The 8,692-nt window shown below is 41.8% G+C and overlaps 1 pseudogene; it reads right to left on the reverse strand.

The window, feature by feature from the left end:
• Positions 1-4,789: 4,789 nt before the first annotated feature.
• On the reverse strand, positions 4,790-5,868 carry LOC143436106 (proteasome subunit alpha type-4 pseudogene; annotated as a pseudogene).
• Between the last annotated feature and the right edge of the window lie 2,824 nt (positions 5,869-8,692).

Consider the following 8,692-nt stretch of genomic DNA (forward strand, 5'->3'; position numbering starts at 1 on the left):
GTAATGGTGTCCTTGGCATTCCATCTTGCTCCTATTCCACTCCGCCCTCCTCGATCCACCCCTGAGCAAGAATGAGGTTTCTAAATGCGTCAGCCCCTGCTAAAATTCTTCCTTGGTGGTATCGACAGCTGTGTGCTAACATTACAAGGCAAAAATAAAAATCAGTGTGGTTAGCAATGCAAATAAATGTTCTCCTTTCTTCCCAGCAAGGAATCAAGAAGGGCAGAAAGTATATTTGCATAAAGAATTATCCAAATTTAGAGCCTCTTTTGGTATTCTGATTCCCTCCTAGAATATTATGACTCAGTGGGGACCGGCTGGATGACATGACTACTAAAAAAAACAAAACAAAACAAAAAAAAAACCTTAATGTGTTATTGACACTATTAGCACAACGAAAGCATCCTGAGCAAGAAAATTGTGCTCAGTTCTGGGTATCATTTTCAGAGAGATGCTATTAAAAGGATGAATGAACGTATAGGCTCAAAGGGGGCCAACCAAGAGAGGGGAGGTCCGGAGAACACGCCATATGGATAATCTGGGGGAAAAAATGAGTAAGAAATAGAGAGAGGCCTGACAAATGTTTTTAAATATCTAAAGATCTGTCATTTGTAAAATGGAGCCCATTTATTTTTGTAGTTTTTGGGGAAGGATCAAGTTTGAGAATTACAAGCCATAGGCACACTGCTTTCAGCCCAAGGAAACACTTTATAATAAGACTAATAATGGAGTGAAGAACACAGACTTGTATTGGAAGAGTTTATATCATGAACAGGGTCATGTAGACAGCAGCACAGACAATAACTTTCTCTCCTTCCACCTCTGTGTGGGTTCTGGGAAGCATAGTTGGTTTGCCAGGCTTGAGGAGTAAGTGCCTTAACCCACTGAGTCATTTCACTGCGCTAACTTTCTCAATAAGATCCCAATAGCGGAGGAAATAAGATGAAAAATTGATAAACGGGACTAAATTAAAATGCCTCCACACAGCAAAAGGAACAATCAATAGAAAAAAAAAAAACACAGCCTACAAAATAAGAAAAAGGGAATCGTATCCATCTGATAAGGAGCTGATATCCAGAATATATAAAGAACAGTAAAAGAAAAAATAATCCAACCAACTATTAGGCAAATGAACAGAAGAGATACTGATCACATTTTTAAAGGGGGGCCAATAGACACATGAAAAAATGTTCAGCATTCTTAACCATCAAGAAAATGCAAATCAAAACTACATTGAAGCTGCCCAAGTCCCCTACCTGTCATCCCAGCACTTGGGGGTTGGGGGGGAGAGACTACACTATGAGAGAGCCTGTCTCAAAAACGAACAAAGGAACAAACATTCCTACATTGCAATCCCATGCGATCCAAATCAGAATGACTTTTATGATGAACATAAGCAATATTTGCTGACAAGCTGGCTATTCTTGGTTGGTTGGTTGTTTTTGAGACAAGGTTTCTCTGTATAACCCTGGCTTTCCTGGGGCTTGCTCTGTAGACCAGGCTGGCCTCGAACACACACACACAGACACACACACAGACACACAGACACAGACACACAGACACACACAGACACACACACACACAGAGTTAACAGTGTTATCTTAGAGTAAGTCAATATTTCTACCTAAGCTCAGCTTTTTTAAAATGATAGCGAATCTCATTCGTGGTTGAAAATGTCATTAGAAAAGAAAATAAGTAGGACAGTTGCTATTCAGCCAGTACCACTGATCTTAAGAACCTTTGCACTGGCCAACTAGGAAGCAGATATTCTCACAACTAGCAGTTTTATAAATACGACTTCCTGCAATAGCGTTATCAAACCACCCTTTCTCAAGTAGCAGTATTCAAATTCTCTGCCGCTCTGGCACTTCAAAGTCACAACCACAGGGTAAGCAGCTCAGGCTGAACGTTGTGTCACAGTGCCCTCTGGTGGTTTCATCAAGAATGTGTTCCGCAGGTTGAGGCATCACAGCCTCGCCAGTAAGAAAACTGACCAGCACTTCATAGGGCTGCATTTAAACGTGCACCCCACACGTGTAATTGTAAACGGCCATAAAACTCATAAACTGCATTTCTTAGAAGGGCAGTGAGGAAAATAACGGTTTTGTCCCAGCCGTGGGAAAGACAGGGAGATACAGAGGAAGTGAGGCTGTGATGGGTTACTATTTATTTAGAAAACTCAAAATCAGCAGCACATGAAAGTCAAAAATCAGTAACCACATTTATCTATATTTTCAGAACATTAAAGTCTAATTCGCTAAAGCACTCACATGTGACTGTGCATTTGGCATTCCAGAGTTCAACACTGGCCGACTTTAATTCACAAAAACATTTTAATTAGATATTTTGTTTACATTTCAAATGTTATCCCCTTTCCCCATTCCTCCTCAAACCCCTTGTCCCATCCCCACTTCTGTTTCTATGAGGGTGTTCACCCACCCACCCACCCACTCCTGCCTCCCGTCCTGGTATTCCCCTACACTGGGGCATCAAGCCTTCACAGAACCAAGGGCCTCTCCCCCCATTGATACCTGACAAGGCTGTCCTCTACCACATATGCAGCTGGAGACATGGGACACCCTCCATGTGTACTCTTTGGCTGGTGGTTTAGTCCCTGGGAACTCTGGGGGTGTCTGGTTGGTTGATATTGTTGTTCTTCCTATGGGGTTGCAAGCCCCTTCAGTTCCTTCAGTCCTTTCTCTAACTTGTCCAATGGGGACCCTGTGCTCAGTTCAGTGGTTGGCTGAAAGTATCCGCCTATGTATTTGTCAGGCTCTGGCAGAGCCTCTCAGGAGACAGCTATAACAGGCTCCTGTCAGCAATAGTGTCTGCGTTTGGTGACTGCACATGGGATGAATCCCCAGGTGGGGCAGTCTCTAGATGGCCTTTCCTTCATTCTCTGCTCCAAACTTTGTCACCATATTTGCTCCAGTGAGAATTTTGTTCCCCTTCTAAGAAGGAACGAAGCATCCACACTTTGGTCTTCCTTCTTCTTGGGCTTCATATGGTCTCTGAATTGTATCTTGGGTATTCCAAGCTTTTGGGCTAATATCCACTCATCAGTGAGTGCATACCGTGTGTGTTCTTTTGTGGTTGGGTTACCTCACTCAGGATGATATTTTCTAGTTCCATCCTTTGCCTAAGAATTTCATGAATTCATTGTTTTTAATAGCTGAGTAGTACCCCATTGTGTAAGTGTACCACATTTTCTGGGCTCTTTCCAGCTTTTGGCTATTATAAATAAGGCTGCTATGAACATAGTGGAGCATGTGTCATTGTTATTTGTTGGGACATCTTTTGGGTATATGCCCAGGAGTGGTATAGCTGGGTCCTCAGGTAGTGCTATGTCCAATTTTCCGAGGAACCACCAGACTGATTTTCAAAATGGTTGTACCAGCTTGCAATCCAACAACGGAGGAATGTTCCTCTTTCTCTACATCTTCAGCAGCATCTGCTGTCACCTGAGGTTTTGATCTTAGCCATTCTGACTAATGTGAGATGGAATCTCAGGGTTGTTTTGATTGGCATTTCCCTGATAACTAAGGATGTTGAACATTTCTTTAGGTGCTTCTCGGACATTTGATATTTTTCAGTTGAGAATTTTTTTGTTTAGCTCTGTACGCCATTTTTAATAGGGTTATTGATTCTCTGGAGTCTAACTTCTTGAGTTCTTTGTATATATTGGATATTAGCCCTCTATCAGATGTAGGATTGTTAAAGATCTTTTTCCAATCTGTTGGTTGCCATTTTGTCCTATTGACAGTGTCCTTTGCTTTACAGAAGCTTTGCAGTTTTATGAGGTCCCATTTGTCTATTGTTGATCTTAGAGTATAAGCCATTCGTGTTTTGTTTAGGAAAATGTCCCCTGTGCCCATGTGTTCGAGGCTCTTCCCCACTTTCACTTCTATTAGTTTCAGTGTATCTGGTTTTGTGTGGAGGTCCTTTATCCACTTGGACTTGAGCTACGTACAAGGAGATAAGAATGGATTGATTTGCATTCTTCTACATGCTGACCTCGTTGAACCAGTACCATTTGTTGAAAATGCTCATTTTTCCACAGGATGGTTTAGCTCTTTTGTCAAAGATCAAGTGACCATAGGTGTGTGGGTTCATTTCTGGATCTTCAATTCTATTCCATTGATCTTCCTGCCTGTCTGTACCAATACCATGCAGTTTTTATCACTATTGCTCTGTTGGTTTGTTTTTTTTTTTTTTCATCACTATTGCTCAGCTTGAGGTCAGGGATGGTGATTGCCCCAGAAGTTCTTTTACTGTTGAGAATAGTTTTCACTATCCTGGTTATTTTGTTATTCCAAATGAATTTGTAAATTGCTTTTTCTAACCCTATGAAGAATTGAGTTGGAATTTTGATGAGAATTGCATTGAATCTATAGATTGCTTTCAGGAAGATAGCCATTTTTACTATGTTAATCCTGCCAATGTATGAGCATGGGAGATCTTTTCATCTTTTGAGATCTACAGAAACACTTTTTAATCATTTAATTTTACTTACAAGCCTTATTCTTTCATGTTTATAACGTATCTTGATCTTTGTAAAACTTTTAATATAAATCAATATAAACTTTTTCAATGGAAATAGTTTTGTTCAGTATAAATTTGAACAAAACTAATCATGTTTTAAAATTAGCAACAAAGTTGGTATTTCTGACAAGCTTGTTACTTTCTTTGATATAATTAAAAAAAAAAAAAAATAGAGAACCTAAATGCTCCCTTTGGAAAAGATGCTCACATTTTTGATCAATTATTTACAAACTTTTATTCTCTTCTGTTCACTATGCTGCTTTTATCAATCTTTCTACGTTTTATTCCAAAAAGTTATGTGTTAAGATTAAGGTGCTAATAAAGATGCCTATCATTACAATAAAGCATCCAGCTGGACAGACAAGGACCCAATTCAGTATGTAATGTCGTATTTCCCTGATGGGCAACTTAAAAAGAACAAGATCAAGAAAGGTGGAAGGTGGAAGGTGAGGTCAGCTTCTAACAGAATTGGTGCCTCTAAGGAGTTATAAAACCCACGGTTTTGTCTATCCTTTCTGATCCTTTCCCTTCTTCCCCGCTGAGGTTCAGCTTCTTCCTCTTCATGTTTTTTGATCAACTGTTCTGCTTCCTTTTGCTCGAGGACCTCCATCACTGCCATTCCATTCTCTTGTTAGGGTGGCCATTTCTACTTTCCCAGCTGAGTTTACTAACACCCATTTACCACCTTGATAGCTAGAGCGAGTGCTGACTTCAAGAGTCCTTTCTCCTGCTCTGTAGTCTGGGTTCAACACTGACACAGCTCCGGCTCTGCTGTCTCCAAAGCACGTGGCTTCCCATCCCCCGTAGCCTTCCACTTGGGTCAGTCTAATAGAGCTGAAAGCCATGGTGCTTACCCCAGCCAATACACAGCAAAGAAACAGCAACGGGACATTTCCCTCCAAACTGCATACACCTGTCTGATATCAGTGCAGCAAACGACTGGTCACATGGAACTGGCTCCTGATACTGTAATAAATACCTGAGCAATAAGCCTTAGTTCATCAGTCAGAACGTTGGCGTCAGATGTTATGCCCGCCACACTGCAAGCCATGTCCTCATTAAGTTTATAAATTTTTCCAGAAAAAAAAAGACTTCATCAAGAAGCTTGTGAATGTTCCAAGCAAAACTCCATCGTTGGCTAAAATTCCCAAACAGGTGCCTGCATGTCCAAAAGCTTCCATGGCATATTCTACTTGGTTTTAGTAAGCGACCTTCTGGAGAAAATACTGTGGTCCTGAATGTGGTCATGTATCTTCAAGACATGGCTTCTGAACTTTATGTAATTCTAGAGGAAGACAGTGAGGGCGCAGATCCGCACTGCCCTGCTCAGCTGGAGAAGAACCAACCTATTTGCTACTCTTTACATTACACTGGATGTCGTTACATTGCCTTCACTACACAAACTGGATTAAGAATAGATTTTGAAAAAGACATTATTTTTACTCAATTTTTTAACATTCACACAAACGTTTTAACATTAATGTGACTAGAACCCTTTACCAACTCTCCAGAAGGGCCTGCTGCCAAGTTGACTACCAACAACTTCCAAGTTGTCCTCTGACCTACTCTTGGGGGTCTGGAGAGCTGGCTCAGCAGAAGAGCACTGCCTGCTCTTCCAGAGGACCCGGGTTCGATTCCCAGCACCCACAATGGCAGCTCACAACTGTCTGTAACTCCAGTCTCGGAGGTTCCATGCCTTCTTCTGACCTCCACAGGAACCAGGAATGTATATCATACACCGACAGACATGTAGACAAAAGACTCCCACACACAAAATAAAAAATAAAACAAATAATGAATTTTATGGCATCACATTAAAAAAAACCACAAACACATAAATAAATAAATATTTCTTTTAGAGATTCCTTACTAACTAAACAGAAATCCCAAGGCGGCTATCAAAGAGCACAGTAATTAATCTGAGAACATTCCCATATCGCCAATTTGCTGAAGATTTCTCATCACAGGTTTGCAGCTGTTTGCAAAGGCTGCAAAGCAATTTTGTGTGGTTTTGTTTTGGTTGGTGGACAGAGCTCAGGAAACAGTGCAGAATGGGCGACGAGCCAAAAGAGAAGAGCTTTAAAATGTCTTTTAGACTTTACATACCAATATCACTCAGGATTCAGAGCAGGTGTGATTGTCTGCACAAGACCAACCAAGTCAAAATTTCCAGCTTGGGGGCAGAGGGTTGAGAGATGGCTCAGTGGTTTAAGAGCACTGGCTGCTCTTCCAAAGGACTCAGGTTCAGTTCCTAGCATGTAGTGACAATTTTGGAATTTTGGTTTAAAAAGAAGAAATATCATGAGAAAGTGTTTTCGTTCTACTCCCAGGTGTGGGATGTGGGCTGCTGCAAACCGCCCGCAGCAGCTGACTACGGTTTCCCTCGTGCTCTAGCAGAGCTGTGATTTTGCCAACTGCAGACAGTTTCTGTGATTGTGTGGCTTTGGAATTATGAAGACCTTTCAGAGGGTCTATAAATGCTAGGACCAGCCAGGCAGCGGCGGCGCATGCCTTTAGTCCCAGCACTTGGGAGGCAGAGGCAGGTGGATTTCTGAGTTCGAGGCCAGCCTGGTCTACAGAGTGAGTTCCAGGACAGCCAGGGCTACACAGAGAAACCCTGTCTCGAAAAGTCAAAAAAAAAAAATAAATAAATAAATAAAAAATAAATGCTAGGGCCCTGAGAGGCAGGGTGGGTTGTTGGTTACAGTTTTGTTAGTAGTCATGCACAAAAAAGGAACAAGAAGAAATTAGATATCCTGACAAAGAAGATCAAACTTGCCCCAAAGAACTAGACACCCCTAATCAGCAGGACTTAGTCTACCTATAATGTCGGCCCCTTTCCGACCCCTGACTTTATCCAGGGGTCTCTTTTCTTTCTGCTCTATCCTTTTTTCTCTAGTGTTAGAAGGTTGGAAGGGTGGAAGAAAGAAGAATCACAAAGTAACCAAACTATTTTTTTTTGTAGACAGTTACACTAGCACCCATATGGTGGCTGCCATAGGTAACTCCATATGGCAACCTGACACCATCCTCTGGCCTCCAAGGGTACCAGGCATATATGTGGTACATAGACACACATGAGGCATCACACACACACACTCACTTGCATCCAGCATGGATAGAGGAGGAACTCATGAGCTGTCACCCCCTAACTGGAAACTATTGGCAGCTGATGGCTGCTGGAGCAGGAGTCACTATTTATCAGCAGTGTAGCCACTGGCTAGTTTCCATGCTCCAGTAAATAACCCCTCCCATGTGCATGCAAGCAGCCCTGTCAGTCTCAGTGGGCCACACAATAAGACCTGAAAGGAGGAAGGGGACTTGGGAAGAAGAAGCTCAGAAGGAGGGAGGGAAATGAGGGGGGTTAAGGGTAGATAGGGTGAAAATGACGTGCGCGCGCGTGTGTGTGTGTGTGCGTGTGTGTGTTTAACAAAACTTGAGAGAAACATGTACACTTTAACTATGCTAACATATTAACAATGTTTTGTTGAAGATGTAAAAATAGTTAATCATATTGGATTTATGACAATAAATGACAGGGCTGTGCATGGTGGATCATTCCTGCAATCCTAGTATTATTCTAGTATATATATTATGTTTATGTATTCATGCATATGAATGCAAAGACAGCCGATATAACAAGACTCTGCATCAAAAAATATTCCTTTTCCTCTTCTTCTATCTCCTCCTCCTTCCCCCCTCCCCCATCTCCTCCTACTCTCCTTCCACTTCCTTCTTTCCACCCTCCATCTTCAGTTTTTTGGTTTTTTTTTTTCCTTTCGGTTTGTTTCTTATCCCAGAGACAGGGTTTCTCTGTGTAGCTCTGGCTGTCCTGGAGTTTCCTCTGTAGACCAGGCTGGCCTCAGACTCGGGGTCCGTCTGTGTCTGCCTCCACAGCGCTAAAATTAAAGGTGTGCACTACTACACTCACCACGTCAGGTGGCTCACAACTGCACTCATGTGTACACGTACTTCACAAAGTTAAAGAAGTAAAATAAAATCAAAAGAGGGAGAAACAGGTGGATCTCAAGGCCTTGTTCCAGGACAGCAAGAGAGACCCTGTCTCAAAAAACAAAATAAATAAAAGAGACGGGAAAAAAGACTTTGTTTCAAAAGGAAAATAAGATCAAGTAGGTTTCTTAAATAAAAC

Source organism: Arvicanthis niloticus, chromosome 22, assembly GCF_011762505.2.
Source record: "Arvicanthis niloticus isolate mArvNil1 chromosome 22, mArvNil1.pat.X, whole genome shotgun sequence".
NCBI lineage: Eukaryota > Metazoa > Chordata > Mammalia > Rodentia > Muridae > Arvicanthis > Arvicanthis niloticus.